A 19,983-nucleotide genomic window follows, 5' to 3' on the forward strand; every position below is an offset into this window, starting at 1 on the left:
GGAGAGAGTGGGAGAAGGCACTAAGACAGAAACATATCCTCCATTCTAACATCACCTACAGCAATTTACCCAATAGAAGGAGGACTTTTAGAAACAAAGCCAATGGTGTTCATACTAAAAGACCCAAAGAGGAGCCGTTACAAGCTGATAGAATGGATTCTTTCTGCATAGATCCCAAGTCTCACAACCAGATACAGGAGATGGTGGCCCCATAGGGCAATGTCTGACCAAGAGAGAATGGTTTTCCCTCTGTTGATCCAGAAACTGAATATAAGGGCTGCACATTAGGTATCACTATATTCTTTGGAAATCTGTTGAAAAAGGAGACACACACCAGTGCTTACAGAGGCACTTATGGAGGAGAAGAATGTTAGCAAAACAGACTTCCAAAGAAAAGTGACATTCTTCCTAGAAACAGGGATAGTGTGGGAACTAGCTCCCAGGGCATGAATGCAATGCCCTTCCTTCTCAACAGAGGCTTCAAAGGCTGGGAGAATAAACTAATCAATAACATTAAATGTTTTCATTCCAAGTTGGCTTTCTTTCATGCTGGGTCAGATGGTTGAGGATACCTTAGAATAATCTCCCAGAGAGGTCATCACTGGATTATTCACCAATAACAACAACAACAACAATAATAATAATAATAATTCCTATTTCATATCTACTAAAAGGGAACGTTCCAGGAAGTCTGAGACATCATTAGCGCCAGTGTTACAAGCTGTGACACAAGTCATAACTACCCTTGACCAGCCCCACAACCTCAGGGAGTCTTTTGAAAATCAACTGCCTTCAATACATAGGAAGATTCAATGTATCCAAAGACTCTGCGCCCATGAAGGATGGAATACTTAGAAACAGGCAGAAATCATAGCACAATATGCAAGCCCCGAAGCATACAGCCAGTCCTGAAGACAACGAGATTGATGAACCATGCCCTCGGCGGTAGAGCAAACCATACAGAAAAGAAGACAGAAGAGCCCAGTTTTGAGGATGCGTGTAATGATCGGTTCTATCCATTTGATCTCAAACGTGTTACTGGAACTCTTTGTCTTGAACTATCTCTTGAATTAACACTTTCATTTGTAGGGCTGAGATTAGATGGTCCTAAAACTAAACAGCAAATACATCACCTTGAAAGGCATCCTTACACTGTGCGTGCGTTTTCCCTTCCGTGCATGAAGAAGACAGATCTCTACCGAAGCACCCTCCACCTCACTGGATTTGTTGCACACCTTGTGGGGACAGAAGATGAATGGAGGTGCTATCTGGAAGTAGCCTCTGGCCTTCTTATCTTGGCCCCTATTATTCGGCAATCATACCAACCTCTTTCATTGTCTTAGGATCCACAAGTTCAAACTAGCATCTCTATCTCTCATGACCATCAGATCACCAGACCTAAGAGTCTGCCTCTGCCATCCTCTCCAGAGAAAACACAAGTTAATTTTGTTCCAAAGCAGAGAAAAAGAAAAGTGTGTGTGGTTGGGGGGGGGGAGGAGGAAGAAGACTCGGTGTCACGTGCTCCCAGCAATTCTAGCTCTCCCCTCCCCTCACCCCAGCCCCCCTGTTCCACTCCCTTCTACCGAAGTCAAACAAAGCAAACCATTGCATCCTGGTGTGTCCCTTTCCCCTGCACTATATAAAGCTAGCTACAGATGGCACGCACAGAGAGATGCTCCAAAACTCCCCAGTGCCCACTCCCTTCCATCAAGCTGGTTCCTAAATCTGTGGATGTAGCAGACTTCCGAAGAGGAAGCGGCGTGATCACACAGCGTGAGCCCTGGCACAATGGAGTCTAGGCTGTGCCAGGGCCACAGTGCCCTAGTCTCACCCGCTCAGTTGCATCAGGCAGAATGGCATCTGGTTGCCCCACTGCCCGCATGATGGGAGGCTGGTACTGGAAGCCAAGTTTCTTTCTTTAGTGCACCCTGGGTAGTAGGTAAAGCGGTCCATGATAATGTGAGAGGAAGGGAGAAGGGAAAATGATCAGGGGAAAGGAATTGGAGAGTTGGGAGGAAACCGCCTTGAATATTTCCTCCTCTCCTAGACCATTGTCTTCCCTATGGAGGAGGGAATTGGACAGGGCCAGCCTAGGATGTACAATAAAGTTCTGTTGTTTGTTTGTGGGGGCGGCGGGGGGGGCAGGTGGGGCAGGGGGGGGCAGAGAGGGCGGGGGGCGGGGGGGGGCACGGCGGGCAGGGGGAAGGCGGGTGCCAGTGGCACACGCCTGTAATCCTAGCTACTCAGAAGCTGAGATCTGAGGATCATGATTTGCAGTCAGCTCAAGCAGAAAAGTCCAGGAGACTCTTATCTCCCATTAAACAGCAAAAGTCTAGAAGTGGAACTGTGTTTCAAGTGGTACAGCAACTAGTCTTGAGAAAAACACGTACCCTGGCCTGAGTTCAAGTCCCAGTACACACACACACACACACACACACACACACACACACACACACACACACACACACACACACACACACACACACAATTTTAACTCCTTTTGGGGAGAGTTTTTGTATGCTATCAATACTTTAAGATATACCTTCCCGCAGTCATCCTAGATTCGATTCCAGATCCTTTTTTACTCCTTTCTGGGTAGGTTTTGTGTTGTGAGTACTGATATTTCATATTCATTTTCTCATTTAATCATTAGGGAAAACCAAAGGCTGGTATTATTTCTCCCCCTCCCCTTCCATTGCTCCAGAAAAGAAAACAGAGATGTTCAAGGAGTTGCAGAGATCACACAGCATTTCAGTGGTGGCAAGATTCAAACTCAGGTCTATGGAACTCCAAAGGTTTTTTATCTCTGAAGATTCTCATCAACTTCACCTAGCTGTCATAAAAGCATTACCTGCAGCTCTCTACCTCAGAGATATTTACATTTTAATAGCCTGTCTCTTAACAAGGTTTCAATGAGCAAAGAAATGGATTGCTTGTAATGCTATTTGGGGCAGTGTAATAGGTCACGCAGGAAATGCAAGGGGTCAGGGGTGTCTCAAATAACAACGTCTAGCTCAGCTTGGTATAATGAAGCCGAGCTTGTCTGAGGCAGATTGGAGGTCTTGTTTTGCATATGTATTCTGACAGAAACTGTGCTTATTAGAAGTTGTAAGAGAATTTTTGTTTGGATAGAACATCTTCCCACTGAGGGAACTTGGGGCGGTCCAATAGATGATTTGCCATGACGTGCATGTGCACACACACACACACACACACACACACACACACACACACACACACACACACACACACACACACACACACACACACACACACACACACACACACACACACACACACAAGCTTGATCATGCACATCTCTCCCTTCAGCCTTAGAAGGGTTCCCTTCTTAGCTGGCTGATCATGGAAAGCGAAATAAGCTAATTTCCCGGGGAAATTCTTGGCTTGACTTAGAATAGCTCATTTTCTGGGCTTCCAAGGTAAAAAAAAAATTCAAACTTACATGTGGTTAACATTGTGTGTCCTTGCAGCAACATCACGCAAGCTAAGCGAGAGCCTTCCAATATGTTTTGTGAAAAGAAAAAACATTTACCCAGACTTGGGTCCTGAATGAATTGACCGGCCAGCAGTGCACGGCATGTAACTGCCGCCTGCCTCCAAGGCTTCCAGATCTGCCTAGAGGCCGTCAATTACAGCCCAAGTTGACTCGCTCTCCTCCTGGACCATCTCTTCTAGGACAACCTTTTTCCTTTTTTGAAAAGCTACCAAATACAACCCTTGACCATGAACACAAGCTCCAAATACTGTTAGTGGTCTCTTCCATTCTCCTCATGCTGAGCAGAGAGAGCTCATCCCTAGGGTAATACATTAGACAAAGATGCCAGAACCCTTCCCAGGTCTTTTTCCACCATTCTCACTCTTCCCGTTCAGAGATCTTCTCGTAGGAAGGAAGAGGAGAGAAGATACCTCTGCAAGAGGACAGCCTAGTTAAGAGTTCATCATCCACCTGAGGTGTTGCCATATGCAAATCTAGACTAAAAAGAAAGGTAAACAGGGCTTCCACAGATTCATTTCAGAAACACAAGGACAGGTGAGGTGGATGAATGGATATGGGTTTCGCCTATCCCACTGCTGCCTTTCCGTGTTCTCTTCAGTGTTCAGCACAGACAGGATATATACTCTTCCAGACAGGCCTGGGCAATAGGCTGATAGTGACTCAATGTATGTTTTGTTCCGGGGGCCACTTGCACTTCAGAATGATCACACCAGATAAAAAGCAGTGTCCTCCGGGGCCCTTTGCACTTTGCTGTCCCTCTACATCTTTCAGGCCATTTCTTACCCATTTCTACCATATTGCTTATCCTGAGGCCCTTCCTCTGGCTACTCTTTGCGGTGTTGTTGTTGTTCGTTTTGCTTTGTTTTTCTAGTGTCAGTGACTCACATACATGATCCAGGCTATGTGGGAGGCAGAAATCTACAGAAGAGCAGTTTGAAGGTAGCCCAGGCCAAAAGGTTAGTGATGCTCCATCTCAACCCATGGAAGGTTGCAGGGAGGAGGATTGCAGGCTAAGGCCAGCTCTAAGCATAAACACAAGATTCTATCCAGAAATAAACTAAAGATCAAAAGGTCTGGTAGCATGACTCAAGTGATAAAACACCTGCCTGTCAAGCATAAGGCCCTCAGTTCAAACCCCAGGACATAAAATATGTATATTTTATACACATCAAGTGTTTGTTCAAATACCTTCTCTCAAGGAGTCCTCCCTGCTTCTTTGAGCAAGCTAAGAAAGATGTATGCTGCCTTCCTATGCCCTTTCCAAACACTCTTTGTACCCTGTACTAATTTTCCATAGTACTTACCATTTCAAAATATATCTACTTGTATATCCTGTTTATGGTTTATCTTCTTTATCTTCACATCTTGCCAGATGCAAACTCTCTGGGAACAGATTTTTCCTTTTTTCATCATGGATATATCTCCAGCATCTAGGATAATGCTATATAACAACCACTGGAGAAATGTTGAGCTGGACACCAGCGGCTCATACCTGTAATCCTAGCTTACTCAGGAGATTGACATCTGGGTGATGTCAGTCAAAGTCAGCCTGGACAGAAGTGCCACCTCCAAAATAGTAAGCAAAAAACAAGGCTACAGGTGAAGCCCAAGTGATAGGGTACTAGCTAAGCAAGTGCAAGACCCTGAATTCAAACCTCAGGAGAGGGAAGGGAAGAAGGAAGGAAGGAAGGAAGGAAGGAAGGAAGGAAGGAAGGAAGGAAGGAAGGAAGGAAGGAAGGAAGGAAGGAAGGAAGGAAGGAAGGACCTGTCAAACACCTTATTTTAAAGCTCAGTACCAGTCTCACTGATACCCTGCTTGGCTCAGTGAGGCCCTGCTAGGTAGACATGGATGGAGGAGGAAGTAAAGCGCCTGAATGTGTCTTCATTCACCATTACCAACAATACCTGGCGCGTGTAAATCAAAGACAACTCACTTGCCACTTCATCAAGAAACAAGTTCAATAAAGACTATGACGCATAATTATGTGTCTCTTTGTTCTGAATGCCAGAACTAACCTTGAATTTGAACATCAACTTGACAAGAGCAAAACAACGTAAAAACCAGAAGCCATGGTGACAAACTGTCCCCAAATTGCACATGTGTTTTATAGAAGATTTCTCCTGGGTTAACTCTTTCTGACAGTAAAAGTACCAAATACTTTACTTTTCAGCAGCTACTCGATCTCAAAGCTGGACAGACATTGTTATAACTGTCCAAATTCATTCTGCCAATTCCAAGCCCTCTGGGACGGAGGGGAGTAAGAACTACCTGCCCATCACCCCTGGGAAAACCCAGCCTTGCCATTCATCAAAAGCCCCTCCCACTGTGTGGCACGTACCTGTTCTCAGCTCCGTTGTTTATTCTCTAATCTTTCATTCCAGAATAACATAACACCTAACGCGTGCGGATCACTTTTCAGAATCAAGAGCAGTCATCCACAAACTCATTTTACACACATGCTGTAACAGTAGAGAGAGGACTGTTGGCCATATTTTATGAAAGCAGAAAATGTAAGGGATTGGGCAAGGCTACCTCGCTCTGAGTCCAACCCCTGACCCTCGATTCCATATCCAGGACTCAGCCTGCTCGTGCCTGCTGCCTGACTCCATCACTCCACCCCGGGCTCTTCAACAGCCCGGCTGACACTTCTGTGGGTCATTATTTTCATGCCACTGCCATGTTCTTCTGCATTCTAACACGCTAACGGTGCTATTCCATTCATGGATGTGCCACAGGGTTATGTCACATTCAGACACTAAATCAACATTCTCTGCTCAGGCCTGCCTTCATTTTCTCCGCTCTTCATTCACAGCTTAACTGTTGGTTATGATATTGTGTCACTGCCCCTTGCTCCTGTGTACCCCCACCTCTCTCCTCTTTCGGGACAAGAGCCATGTCTTACTCAGCTCTATTACCCCAGATTTCAGCACAGCACTTGATATGGAAGCTTGGAAGAAGGCATTGCATTTTTGAGATAGCAGTTGAGTAACAGCTATACACAGAAGAAGAAGGAATTCCTCCAGCATCTGCCTGCCAGCTCTGCTGACCACCACAGCCAGGCAGTGTCTTCCTGGACAGAGGTCTAGAGCTACAACCATCTGGGCACCCATGACTTCAGAGTCTAACGTCCTGGCACCCCACAGTACTGCTACTCCAAGCATCTTTGGGGAAACAACGCAGGGAAGAGAAACTGATAACCTTCTTAGGGACTGGAGCACAGGAATGAGGGAAGAGGAGGTTTGGGACACGGCTAGGAGAGCAACATATACCCCTAATGCCATGACATTTCATGTGGCAAGTTCTAGAAGTCTCTGTGCCAAGAGTGACTAGACAATGAATGGCTTAAAGAGCAAAGAACAGCAGCAGAGATCTATTCTGCTAGAAATGACCTATGTATGCAAAAGCCTATGCTCCCCCAACAGTAGTCCAATCACCATGAAACATAGAGAGCCCTCCAAATCACTCACTCTTCCAGTTAGAGTCTCTCCTACACACACACACACACACACACACACACACACACACACACACACACACACACACACACACACACACACACACACACACACACACCGCTTAGGATCATGCTTGAGTATCTATCACAGTGATATGACATAGATCTTTCTTAGCCATTTATACAAACCTGTCAGATTCACATAATACATTAGTCCGGTGTGTCCAGTCCTTCTCTGTGACTTCTGCCTACAAAGAGCTCTCAACCAAGTGGTTCTAGCAGCCCTGCACAGAAGCTAGAAGGACCACAACAGTGTTGGAATAGAGATGCTATGTGACTGAAGGAAGGGAGAAAGAAATTCAGACGCCCTGTTAGAGTAGGTGTATCAACCTGCGTCTGGAAGACCTTGGGATCACTTTGGGGTGGCTCTTTGGATCTCTTTGTGGAGCCTCTGTCACTGTCTCGGTCCTCCTAGTCCTGGGGAGCACTAGTATGCTCTCCCAAGAGGAGCAACTGTCAACAGGAAGCCAACTACATAGAATCTGAATCCACCTGTACCCTGTGTTTAGACGAGAAAAGATGGTGGTGCACTAAGGCGTACCACGGACTGATGCTAATCCACTAGGCAAGTACAACAGCTCATAATGCCAAATGAAGCCTGAACACTGAGCATTCCAGCAGTGCTCAACTGAAATCACTCAGAGCAACTTTTTTTTTAATAGTATCATTTCATACCCTTTACTACTAGCCTTCGGGCTGGCTCAGTGCCAGCTTCCGCTCCAAGGCTTGGCATCAACCATAAATATGAAGATTTGAGTCTGAAATGGTAAGGATAGCATCCCATGGAAATAAAGGCTCTTGGAATCGAGAGTATGCTCATGTTGCTTAGAAAGAGAGAGAGAGGTGAGAGAGGGGATTATGGGAGGCAGCCTGTCAAAGGATTAGGAGAACACATCACATGGGGCTATGAATGTGCTGATATGCCTACAGTGTGGGCCATGGAAGCTTCTGAGGAGTCAGTCAATTGAACCAGATCTCCGCTGGCTTTCCTAGGGCTCTGGTACTCAGGAGGTTGCCAACCTACACAATAAATACAGCAGTCGACCTGAAGGCCTAAATTTGGCATTTGTACAGAGATTTCTGCAGCCCTTCACTGCCAAGTACTAAACTAGACACGGAGCACAGACTGGTGAGCGGCAGATAAGCATCGATGAGATGGTTTCAGTCCTAAGAGAAAGAGAGCGGGAGAGACCCAGCAGGCTTCTCCATGCACAGCCTCCTCTGTTTCACAGAACTCAGGCTCCTCATGGCTCAGACCCAGCAAATATGATTTGTAACATACATTCTACATCTTTCCTGAGGGCCCCAGAGGATGTGTGTCCCCCTCAGTATACATACACAGTCATTTTCATTGCTAACATGCTGTACTGACCAAACCATAGGAATAGGTTTCCTCTAAGCCTCAGACACTCCCTCGTGAAGCCCAGAGCTAGTTAGGGCCATTGGTGAGCCTTCCTATATACTGTTGGACATTCAAGTGAAAGCAAGTAAAAAACCATTCATAAGAATGAACAGTGAGGGGGCCTGGGAAGGTGGCTCAGTGGTAGAGTGCTTGCCTTGCATGCATGAGGCCCTGGGTTCAATTCTTCAGCACTAGATAAGCAGAAAAAGCCAGAGGTGGTTCTGTGGCCCAAGTGGTAGTGTGCTAGCCTTGAGCTGAAGTGATGAGGAGCACTTCCCAGGCCCAGAGTTCAGGCCCCATGGCCGAAAAAAAAAAAAAAAAGAATGAAGAGTGGACAGGTGTGGTGGTATGGTGGTATACGCTTAGGATCCCAGCTATTCAGGAGGCAGAGAAAGGAACTTGAGTTTGAGGCCAACTTTGGCATGGTTAGTGAGACCTTATCTTAAAACCAAAATACAAAGCAAAATGGTAAAGCCAAGCACTAGTGGCTCATGCTTATAATACTAGTGACCCAGAAGCCTGAGATCTTAGGATATTGGTTCAAAGCCAGCCTAGGCAGACAAACCTGAGAGACTCTTATATCCAACAAACCAGCAAAATGCCAGAAGTGACAAGGTGCTGGTGGCTCCCACTTGTAATCCTAGCTACTCAGGAGGCTGAGATCTGAGGATCGTGGTTCAAAGCCAGCCCAGGCAGGAAAATCCGTGAGACTCTTATCTCCAATAAACCACTAGAAAACCGGAAGTGGAACAGTGGCTCAAGCAGTAAAGCACTTGCCTTGAGCTGAAGAGCGCAGGGACAGCACCTAAGCACTGAGTTCAAGCCCCATGATCAACAAAAAACAAAAAAATGCCAGAAGTGGGGGTGTGGCTCAAATGGTAGAGCTCCAACCTTGAGCAGAAAAAGCCAAATGAGTTAGTAAGTTCAAGCCCCAGTACTAACACAGAGAGAGAGAGAGAGAGAGAGAGAGAGAGAGAGAGAGAGAGAGAGAGAGAGAGAGAGAGAAAGAGAGAGGAGAGAGTATGTGGTTTAAGCGGTAGAATGCTTACCTAGTTTTCAATGAAGGCTCTGGATTCAATTCCCAATACTACAAAAAGTAGTACTTGCTCTCTGAAGAGGAAGGAAGTGCAGCTTGTGTTACTTCGTTGATTATGATTAAATTATCCCCCACACTGAAATCTCTGGGTTGCCAGGGTTTGGGCAAAACCAGGATAAAAAATGAGAAGACAGTAAAAGAAAAGGCTTTGTTCTTTTTGGTTGTGAGTTATCCAGGATTAAAAAGTGCAAATAAATAATCTAATAATCTAATAGTTACCAGGAACATATTTCCTGGAATATAAAAATTGGACATATGGTTTGTCAAGTACTTTGGGAACCAGAAGGAAATAAAAGCACTTAAACAAACTGAGACTGTCCCTAAAAGCATCCTTGGCATGTGCCCCTTCTAAAAATAAAATAATAATAATAATAATACAGTACGTCTAATCCAGGACAAACTAATTAACACAGAGCACTAATTACAGTGATTGCTAACCTGCCATCCAAGTGCAGGGAGGATTTATCAGCACTCCTCAACTGAGCTCCTTACTCTCAAGCCATCCCTTTTTTTGGTACAATTTATATTAGGATAAAAATAATAACTTCCGTTGCTACCCAAGAATTGCTTCACTCTGTCATTGGGACAAATGGAGAGTTCAGATCCTAACACACATATGCATGCACCTCCATCATAATTATCATCATCTCTCTATTTCTCTTACACACACACACACACACACACACACACACACACACACACACACACACACACACACCAAGAATGTAAAAACAGGCTCCATTTGGTTGTAGCTCCTAGGAGGGATGAAAAAGAGAGAGAGACAAATTTGCATAGTATGCCAGACAAGCCCTCCGGCCCCTGAAACTTCACACCTGTCTTCTGCCAGTACCCAAAATGCCATCTGCTTCCCCCAGGAAAGCCAGACATAAACCCTCCCTCTCTTTTCCTAATGGCTTTGGTAGATCATGAGAAAACCTGGCACAAGGGAGCCTTAATTGCTCAAAAATAACTCCATGGTACGTAACATAGAGCTACATGAAGATCTGAAGAAAAAGCCTTGGCAGAATCTTTTACAGTCAGGATAAGGGTGAGGGCATGCAAAAGGGAAACTATTTAAGGACTCAACCTACAATTTATTCCCATTGCCAAGCACTCCAGAAACGAGGATTTCTGTGTGTAGTGGAAAGTTCCACCAAAAACTAAAATTAAAATTAAAAGACCCAGGAATGTGAGGTATCCCCACAGCGCTCTAGCTTTTTTATCTACTCCACCCCCAAATCAAGATACTCTCCTTAAGATGGCTGTTGTCTACCACTTCACATAGACAACTTTACTCATGAACACTGCTTTTGAAAGAGAGTCCCATCTCATCGAGAGACCTCGGCAGAAGGAACATCCCTCCCTGAGCTCATGCAGCCGTGGCTGAACAGAGCCAGACAGTATGAACTGGGAAGATCTGCAAGGAGCAAGATGGTTTCCAGAATGGGCTTAAGCCCAGGACTGTCCTGAGCAGGAAAACAGATGAGAGTAATAGATGGAGAGTGCCATCACTAAAATTTTGGACTACTGGATAATTCTTCTGTTACAAGATACTCAGGAGCACCACAGTCTTTACCTACTTGATAGCAGTGATGTCTACTGCCCAAACTGACAACCAAAAGCATCGCCAGACCTTAGGGCATGCTCCTAATAGATTTTAAAAAAATGACCCTTGCTTTGAACTCCTGGAGATGAGATGATTCCTGAGGCCTCTTTTAGGTGGATGGCTGAGAGGAAACCGAGACTAAGAAGCCAAAATGTTTCTGCCATTGCCCGGATCTCCCATTGGACTGTAGCTTGTGGGGACAGGCACCATCCCCATGTGGACAGAGCTGTTACGTGCCCACGGCCAGTGCCTGGCAGACAGACTGAGTGAATGACAAGGCGAGACCATCCAAGGATCGCTGTCTCCTTTCCCAGACCGGAATTCCTGTGCCAAGAGCTGTGTCTTTGTGTTGTCAATAGGGCTGGGAGGGGGAATAATCTTCAGAAAACTAATAAAATAAATGACTAAATAAATGGAACCTCTTGTCTAAAGAATGCAGAGATAAGATAAATCATTTTGAGTCCTGGGAAAATTATCTCTACCATCCTGCCCTGCTTTCTTCGTTCAGCCAGAAAACACTTTAATTTATCTTGTGAATTTTTCATCCACTAGGTGAGCATTAGTATTTCTTCCTTCTCTTTCTTCTTTTTCTTTTTTTTTAATATCCCTCTCTCCACAAAGGTGGTTGGCTCCCAACTCATTAGAATAAAAGCTCCATTAGCTTCCATGCATGTCAAGCTTGTAGGGTTGGCCTGGATTCAGGGCCAGCAGAAGGATAAAGAAACCTGACACTCATTCTTCATGTAATTAGAGTTGGTAAAATAAACTGTGTGCATTTCATTAAGGCGATGGATCCATCAGGCCCAGGACAGAGCTGGAATCCCATGCACACAGCACCAGCCTTTTGTCTCAAATTAACCCCCAGCTGATAGAAGAAGGTTCCTGTGGAGTCCCCGGGGAGGGGGACATTCCTGTATCTTGCCCCCATCCCTTAGGGTTTGTTAGTCTCTGAACCCATGTAGCTTCGCAGCTGGCTGCAGGCCAGCATGCATCATGGTTCTCTTCTTACACAAGGTACATGTGTGCCAGCTCCCCCAGAGTTCCACACAGAATGCCTCCTCCCTCCAAAACACACTATCCTTGCAAATATGCATGCTAGCACCTACCCTCTGTCACGAGGTCATTGCTTTCCCGTGCTGATCACTGGCCAGGTTGTGGACTGCACTGAGTATCCATACTTTCTTTTTTCTTTAGGCAGCACTAGGATTTGAACTCAGGGCCTCACACTTGCTAAGCAAGTGTGATATCACCAAGCCATAGCTCTATCTCTCTGTTGTACTGGTTATTCTTAGGATAAGGTCATGTGTTTCACCCAGACTCATGACCAAGCCTCCCCCGGCCCCATTCTCTAAGATTCCTATCACTGTGAGTATCACAGGCACATACCACCATGCCCAGCTTCCCTTTCACAGAGTCTGCCCCAGTCTTTTCTGCCTAGGCTAGCCTAGCACCATGATCCTCTCCATTTCATCCACCTATGTAGCTGGGGATGGCAGGTGAACCCCTGTCATCCTGTGTGTCTAGCTTTCATATCCATACTTTTGACAAACTTTGGGGCAAACATTAGCATCGATTAGAGGCTGATGGGGGGGGCAGATAGCCCATTAAGAATAATCAGTACTTAGAAAATGAACACTCTTTGAAAAGTAGGCTCTTGCTGAATTCAAGTGGTAATTCTTTGCTGTATTAGCCTCCTCCTCTAATAACCTAAGCCAACCAAATATTTGGAATTCAATTCTGCATTCTTGGTATATCCTATGTGATCTGATGCTGTCACCATAGCCCTGAGTGGTTTCTATCTCTTCTCATAGCTCCCTCCCTGACTAACTTAGAATCAGTATCAATTTGTCCTCATTGTCATCTTGCCCATCCCGACCCTTACCTAGAAGATGCTGCTTTTTGTTTATTTGATGGATAAGATGGAGGAAATGGTAAGTGAGGAAAAAAAGCAGATTAGATGACAGACAAGCCAGCTATCCTATCTGCCGATTCCGAAGTATCCAATCTCAGGCAAGAGTCAAGAAGAGGAGCCAGAAGTACAATTCGGGAGACTGCTAGGAAGTAATGAAGTCTGCAGCCGGACATGTATTAATAGCAGCTCGAAGTAGACAAGCTAAAGGAAGATGTTAGAGGAGGAGTTATTTTGTCCACAGATGCTGACGAGCAGCCCGGTAGGTTCTCCTTATCACACACTTGCAGGAATCTGATGTTAGGCTGCATAGTTATACTCAGTCATGACAGAGACAAGAGAGATAGCAGAGGTTACAGTTTCCAGTCACCAGAGGACTTGCTAGGTAAAAGACTAAGAAAATCAAGGAGCATACAAGCCAGGGCAGAAGGCAGCCAGCGCCAGACCTACATTTTGGTCCAAGGTCAGGATGGGGGAGGGTAGGACTAGCAGATGCCTGGGTCTGACCAGTTCTTCTGCCCAGCCGGGTGCTCCTCCAGTTTAAACACTGTTATGAGTGGTTGGGCTATTTTTCCCCATGGTCCCGGCATATGAAGTATATATACATAGATATGTCACACATATAGATACATAGATATGTGTGTATAGGTGTTTTATTTCTCCTGTCTCACTGAGAGTCATACGTGTGTAGTGATGTGCCTACATGCATGTATGTGCTCTTCCTTGGCCATCTGCCCCCTGGGAAGGTTTCCAGAGATATTTCCACAAGTCTGGAGGCTTCAGTGGTGACAGAGAGCAGGCAAAGACAGCTTTGGGGGCCAGAAGGGGAGTCTGTTCGTGCCTGTGCCTTCTCTTCTCCATGAACTCAGCTATTTGGCATCCATGACGTCTCTCCTTTTAAGCTCACAGCAGAGTCTCAGGGCAGCTCCCCTCCCCTGAGGTTCTTTGCATGCCCTCCTCCCTTCCCCCCTCCTCACCAGTTCTATTCCCAGCGCTTCCCCCACACTCCCCTCCCCTGGTTTCTTCTATTTCAATGAGTTTATTGGCATGACAAATGTTGCCAAAGCCAGTAACACTGAGTCTCAGTGTCTGGGGATGGATTTCACAGTGGGAAGGGGGTGACTGGGGCCTGGACCACATTCCCACTGTGGGTCTCTGCCTTCATCTGAGGTGGTGGCAGGCTGCCAGGGACCTTGTTCACTTGGGTTTCCAGTCTCCGCTGAACTCACCAGCACAGTCACCAGACAGGGAGAACATTCTTAGGGTGGCAGAGGTCATGTCTGGAGCCTCAGGTCTTGGAAAGGAGGTATGTACTCCTGTGTTCAAGAAACAGATTATAAACAAACCTTGCACTGTCCCGATCAGCCCCCCTCCCACCTCTCACTAACACTACAAATTGCCTAGTCCAGGGTGGCTCTCAGCCCAGACACTCACACCAGATTAGAAAGGGTTCTGGAGAGGCCTTCTAACCAGTGAGAGTATCACCTTCACACACACACACACACACACACACACACACACACACACACACACACACACAGGTCAGCACAAGCAGACTTTCCCTCCAGGGTCCCTACACTGATAGAAACTTCTATTTGCAATAAAAATCAACTTTAGAAAATGTCACAGCAAGAGATGGGGATTTCTTTGTGTTGTTGTTGTTTGCTTGTTGTTTGTTTGTTTCAGTTTGCTCTCTGTCTTTTCTCCTGGCTGCCTCAAGATGGATCTGGTCCCCAGGATGGCCCCAGATCATTGCATTCTGTAATTTCATTCCGTTTATGATCTATTTCTTATAAGATCAATATGATAAATGCACCAGAGAGCAAAGTGGGTTATGGGCCCGATGCCGGCAAAGGGAGGAAACGAGGAAGCGCTGGACTGCAGCACAGTGTGTCTCATGAAGCAGAAAAGCAATTCAGTCAGACTAAAGGCTACAGACAAGGCAGTATATCCTCCGTGAAAAAATGCAAATGATGTGACTACATTTCCCCCCAGCATGCCTGGGGTGGAGGGAGGCGGGAGCGGAGGCAAGCCGGCTGTCTGGATCCCAGCTTTCTCTTGGCACCCACAGCAGGCACATGGAAGGCATGGGGGAGGGCCTGGAGAGAACTACTAGAGTTTGCTTCAATGACCAGGGTGGATGGCAAACTCCCTCTTCCTGACTCAGCTATGACTCTTAAACATTTAAGCAAAGAACAAGAGATCCGGGCATCCAGCCAGAAGAGAGGCACCAGGAAATACCGGACAGTGAGCCACAAGCACCCATCACTTTCCCTGAGCATCCGTTCCCTTGGCCACAGATCCTGTCAGATAAGCCAGCCCCACTGTGTGCACTATTATTCTGTACCAAGATCTGCAGTATCCCCTCATGTGCAGGTGGATTGGAGCCAGCCAATGAACTCTCTGCATGGAGGTTTTATTATCTGTAGAAGGGGATCCGTTATCTCTCTGCTGTTGCTACTGCTGTAGAGTATTTTTTAAAGGATGAAAAGAATAAAATAACCTCTGAAAGCACACACATGTGCTGGAAGTGAGACACAGAGCCTCAACAAGCACCATGGAGCCACTAAACCAAGAAATAGAAGCCACGGTCCTCAGAAAACCTGGAAAAGAAGAGGGAAGCAGGTCAGGTGGTGGCAAAGAAGCAGTGTGTCAGCTGACACGGAGCAGAGAGCCCAGGACTAGTTGGAGCCAATCCTTCCCTAGAACTAGTGTGCTACCACCCTGCTATGCTTGACCTGTTCAAATCCCTTTCTCACCCTCAGCCTGTTTCCCCAAACAACACAAGGCAGTTGTGTGGATCTTCTAGGGCCTACCAGGCTCTATATGCCAGATGACATGTTGAGTCCTCGTGTGGATGAGACATTACAGTGACCTGAGCTCCAGAAGTAGATAGAGCTAGGTTTTAGAATAGATTTCTGTTGTGGAAGAGAAGCAAGGCAGGGCATTTCATAGGTGAAAATCAATAGTGCTAAGTCCACAAAATAGAGAGAGTCCCAATCAAGGATATTCAAACTGGTCCAGTGGCTGGGCTCTAGAGGAGAGGAGAAAGGAGAAAGACAAGGAGGCGTGGAGGAAGCTCTGGGCTTGGAGCTCTGATCTAGGACGAGAGCAGAGTGGGAGGGGAATGCTGATGGGTTGGGTGGGGCTTCTTGCATTGGAGTTGAAAGGGGCCAAATCTATCACCCCTCAGTCCAACTCAGAGACTACAGCCTCTGAGAGGAAGGGTAGGCTGCTGTTGTTCCTGGAATCCTTTGGGGAAATTAAATTTCAAGTTGCTCGACCCAGATATCCCTCCCAGATACTTTCCCTCCATAGGAAAACCTTAGGCTGGCTGGAGGAGGTGGGTGAGGAGCAAGGCTGTCATGGTTGGATGGATTCTAGCAACTCTGTTCTGCTAATCCCCAGCCCTCCCACATTACCCCCCTGCATGGGAGCCTGGCACGTGTCACCCTAACCTGTGGAAAGAGGCAGACAGAAGGTTCCTCTCATTTTCTCCTCTAGCTGGCCTGAACTATGATGAGATCTTCTTTTTGAATCAATGCTAAATGGCTACTCTTCCAAGGCCCAGGCTGGAACTGGGGTCCAAACCAATAACCAATCCATTCATGGCCCACATAAAAGCAGAACTACTCACTGGGACATTTCCCATTTGCTAAGGGCTCAAGGAAATTGTGTTTATATATATATATATATATATATATATATATATATATATATATATATATATATATATATATATATATATAAACACATATATACATATATATATATATATGTATGGATTTACCAATGGTAAGTTTCATAGACACTCATTTATTCATTAGGTGTATCACAAGTCCACTTTATTCATGGATTTATTACATATGGATTTGACCAAGCCTGATCAATAAAGTAAATAATCAAAAGAAATGCCCCAAATGAAACATTTGAATTCCCATACACGTATTATGTGGCTCAGTTGCTGTGAAGCAGCTCAGGGTCTGACTTGCATTGTCATCCATTGTGCTTAAATGTTTATGTGATCTGCGGGGTGTTTCCCTTGCCTTCATTTTGTGAAAATACATCTTCCCAAAAGACAAATGGTGCCCAAAAAGCAGGGCACAAGTTATAGCCATCCTCCCAAGCCAATAAGGGGCATATCATTTAAGGGCTTAAATTTAATTGCTAAAGTGAAAGATTTACGTTTGTTCAGCGTGTGTTCTCAGCTGACGTGTAGCATTATGGGAGAAATGAATCATCTCCACCATACAGTCCTGAACTGTACATATTCTGAGCATTTGAGATATGTCCTCAAGGGTGGTCTCATTGGAACCACAGATGCAAGAATACCAAGAATCTACTGTATTTTCACTCACTGGCAAAAAGGAATCCCAAGGCATTGCAGTATTGCTTTCTTTATTGCTGAGATGCAGCGTGCTAATAAAAAAGTCTGGGTGGGGGCCAATGTGGGAGGTTGGTCCGTGGTTATTTAAAGGACATGGAGGTCTAGGTGAGATGCATGCCATGTGCAAGCCATTTGCATATTAAGTAAAACTTACAAAAATGGAAAGTAATTATTTCAGCCAAAGTTTTCTGGTTTCATCTCCACCCAAATTTCTCTGCAAGTAGGAAATTCACACAGAAGTGCTAAGCAGTGTCCAGGGTCAAAGAGCAAAGCCTTCCACCTTCCTGAAATGACTTGTCCAGACAGAATACATCAACTTCTTTGTCAGTGATGGAGGATCATCAGCAAAGCGAAACAATTTTATGGGCTCTCAATACCAAAAGAGAGAACTATTATTTCTGACCACTCTCTTTCCCATTCAGTTCATTTTCTATTGACTTTTCTTAAGCTTCTTTGGGTTCTCAGCCTCAAAGATATTTCTTAGCTGCTCTTTGCCAGCAGCCTGGGATGTTCATTTTTTTTTCTTTTTGGTTGGTAATGAGTTCAACTCACATGAAAAAGCCAGGCCTGTTTCTGAAGCATGTGAGCAAGTCGCAGGCAGCGCTTTGCTGAGAATTTTTATCAATCCCCTAGACCACTTAGACTGCACACGTCTTCCAGAAAATTCCTAATGCTTCCAACATAAGTTAAATCCCAAAAATCAATGGGAATTTTCCAGTGGGAAGGCTTCCAAAATCACCATAGACTTGAATTACCTCTCCAGAATTGGAAAAGTCTACCAAATAACAGAGAAATTATCTCTTACTTTTGCCCCAGCTTGCCAATTGAAACACCGTCTGCTCCTAATCCAAAGCCTGCCATGAGGCCTATTCCCAGTGAGCTCACCCTGATAATTGGAAACAGCTCTGCATCGCCTTTGGTCCTGGAGATTTTCATCACTGGGTAGCTAGAGCCAAGACATACATTTTGCCAAGGAAAACTTTCCTTTGAAACTTCCATCTTACCCAAACAGAGAATTGGAGTTGACTCTTGGCAGCACCAAAGATAGTTCTGGGTTAAGAAAAATAATGTATACTGATCAGCCAACCAAAGAGATTGTTCCTCGTCTGAGCAAAGTAGCCCTGCACAGAAACCTACCTTCCTTATCAGTGAGCTGATCATTCGTCCCCCTGTCACGTGACAAGAGCCTGCTAGGCAAACCCTGAAAGCCACCTGCCCCATTCTTCTGAAGGTTATTCCAAATCCTCTACTCAGAGGGGTGCAAGCAGCAAAAGAGCAAGGGAACATCGAAGCGAAAAGGAAGAGCGGGAATGTGGGAAATTTTTGTTACAGTTTTCAAGGGAACATGTTCATGCTCCAGTTCTTGGCGGAATTGTAGTTTGGGAAGATTTGGTATGGCTTGGAGGAATTATATTATTACAAAATGAAGCTTTTTGTTTTTTCAGGTACTGTCTAATCTCCCTGGGGAATAAGTAGGCCTTCAGAAAAGTAATCATTTTATACCCAGAAACTGATGAAAATCTTTTGCAAATATTTTATCCAATAATCTAATGGGGTGGGGGCGGAATAGAAGGTCTGCTAGCCACAGGCAGGACTGTGGCTGTGTAGGGCCTTTCTTGAGGTATGCCAGGCTCTATGACGTTGCTTGCCATAGTAGAAAGCTCAAGGTTCCTGTGCTAGGTTTACTTGTTCTTTTCCAGATGCCCTCCTCACCCATAGTTCCTAGAAGTAAAGCATTTCCGTATCACCTTCTCCAAACACTTGCTTTACTGGGGAAGAAAAGCTTCTTAGAACCATAGACTCTGATCATTATACATGACCTCAAAGCTCCACTTAGTCAGATAACCCATCTCATGCTGGAATGTCTACACGGCACTGAGAAGCTCATGCTAGTAAGGCTGTCTGAGATGCCAGAGAGAACAGAGCCAGGTGACCTCAAACACAACCACAGACCCCCAAAGAAGATTCAACCAACTGTGCCAATGTAAGAAATGAGTGCTGTGCTTAGACCACCTGAAGTTACAGTTCTTGGGTTCAAACCCAGGCTCTACCATAGGTTGCTAGATGTCCTTGGGGAAGACTTGTCCACCTGTCTGTGCCTCAGTTCCTTATCTATAAAATGGGGATAAGGTAAGGACCTCTCTCACTAGGAAACTGTGAGAATTAAAAAAATATATAAGTAAAACACCTGTCCTACTGTTTGGGAATGTGCATTCTACCTCCTCATTTTACTATATGTAAGTTTTCAAATATCCCAAAGCATAAATGATGAATAGAATGAGTACTCCCATACCTAAATAACAGAGTAAAGGCCTTCTTCTCTTTCTTCTCTGCTTCAAGAATGATCAACACCAGGCCAGATTTATGTTAGCTATACCTCATCCACTTACACATACCCCTGATTATTTCTTAAGCAAATCATGCTTAATCTCACAGTATGCAACTCAAAAGGGGACTCTCTTTTAAAAATATATATTTAGTTTTTATTGTATTTAAATAGTGATCCATAGGGGTTTGAATGCAACATGTCAGTTTATGAATGCAATGTACC

This window comes from Dipodomys merriami, unplaced genomic scaffold (genome assembly GCF_024711535.1).
Source record: "Dipodomys merriami isolate MVZ:Mamm:240054 unplaced genomic scaffold, mDipMer1.0.p SCAF_31, whole genome shotgun sequence".
Lineage (NCBI taxonomy): Eukaryota > Metazoa > Chordata > Mammalia > Rodentia > Heteromyidae > Dipodomys > Dipodomys merriami.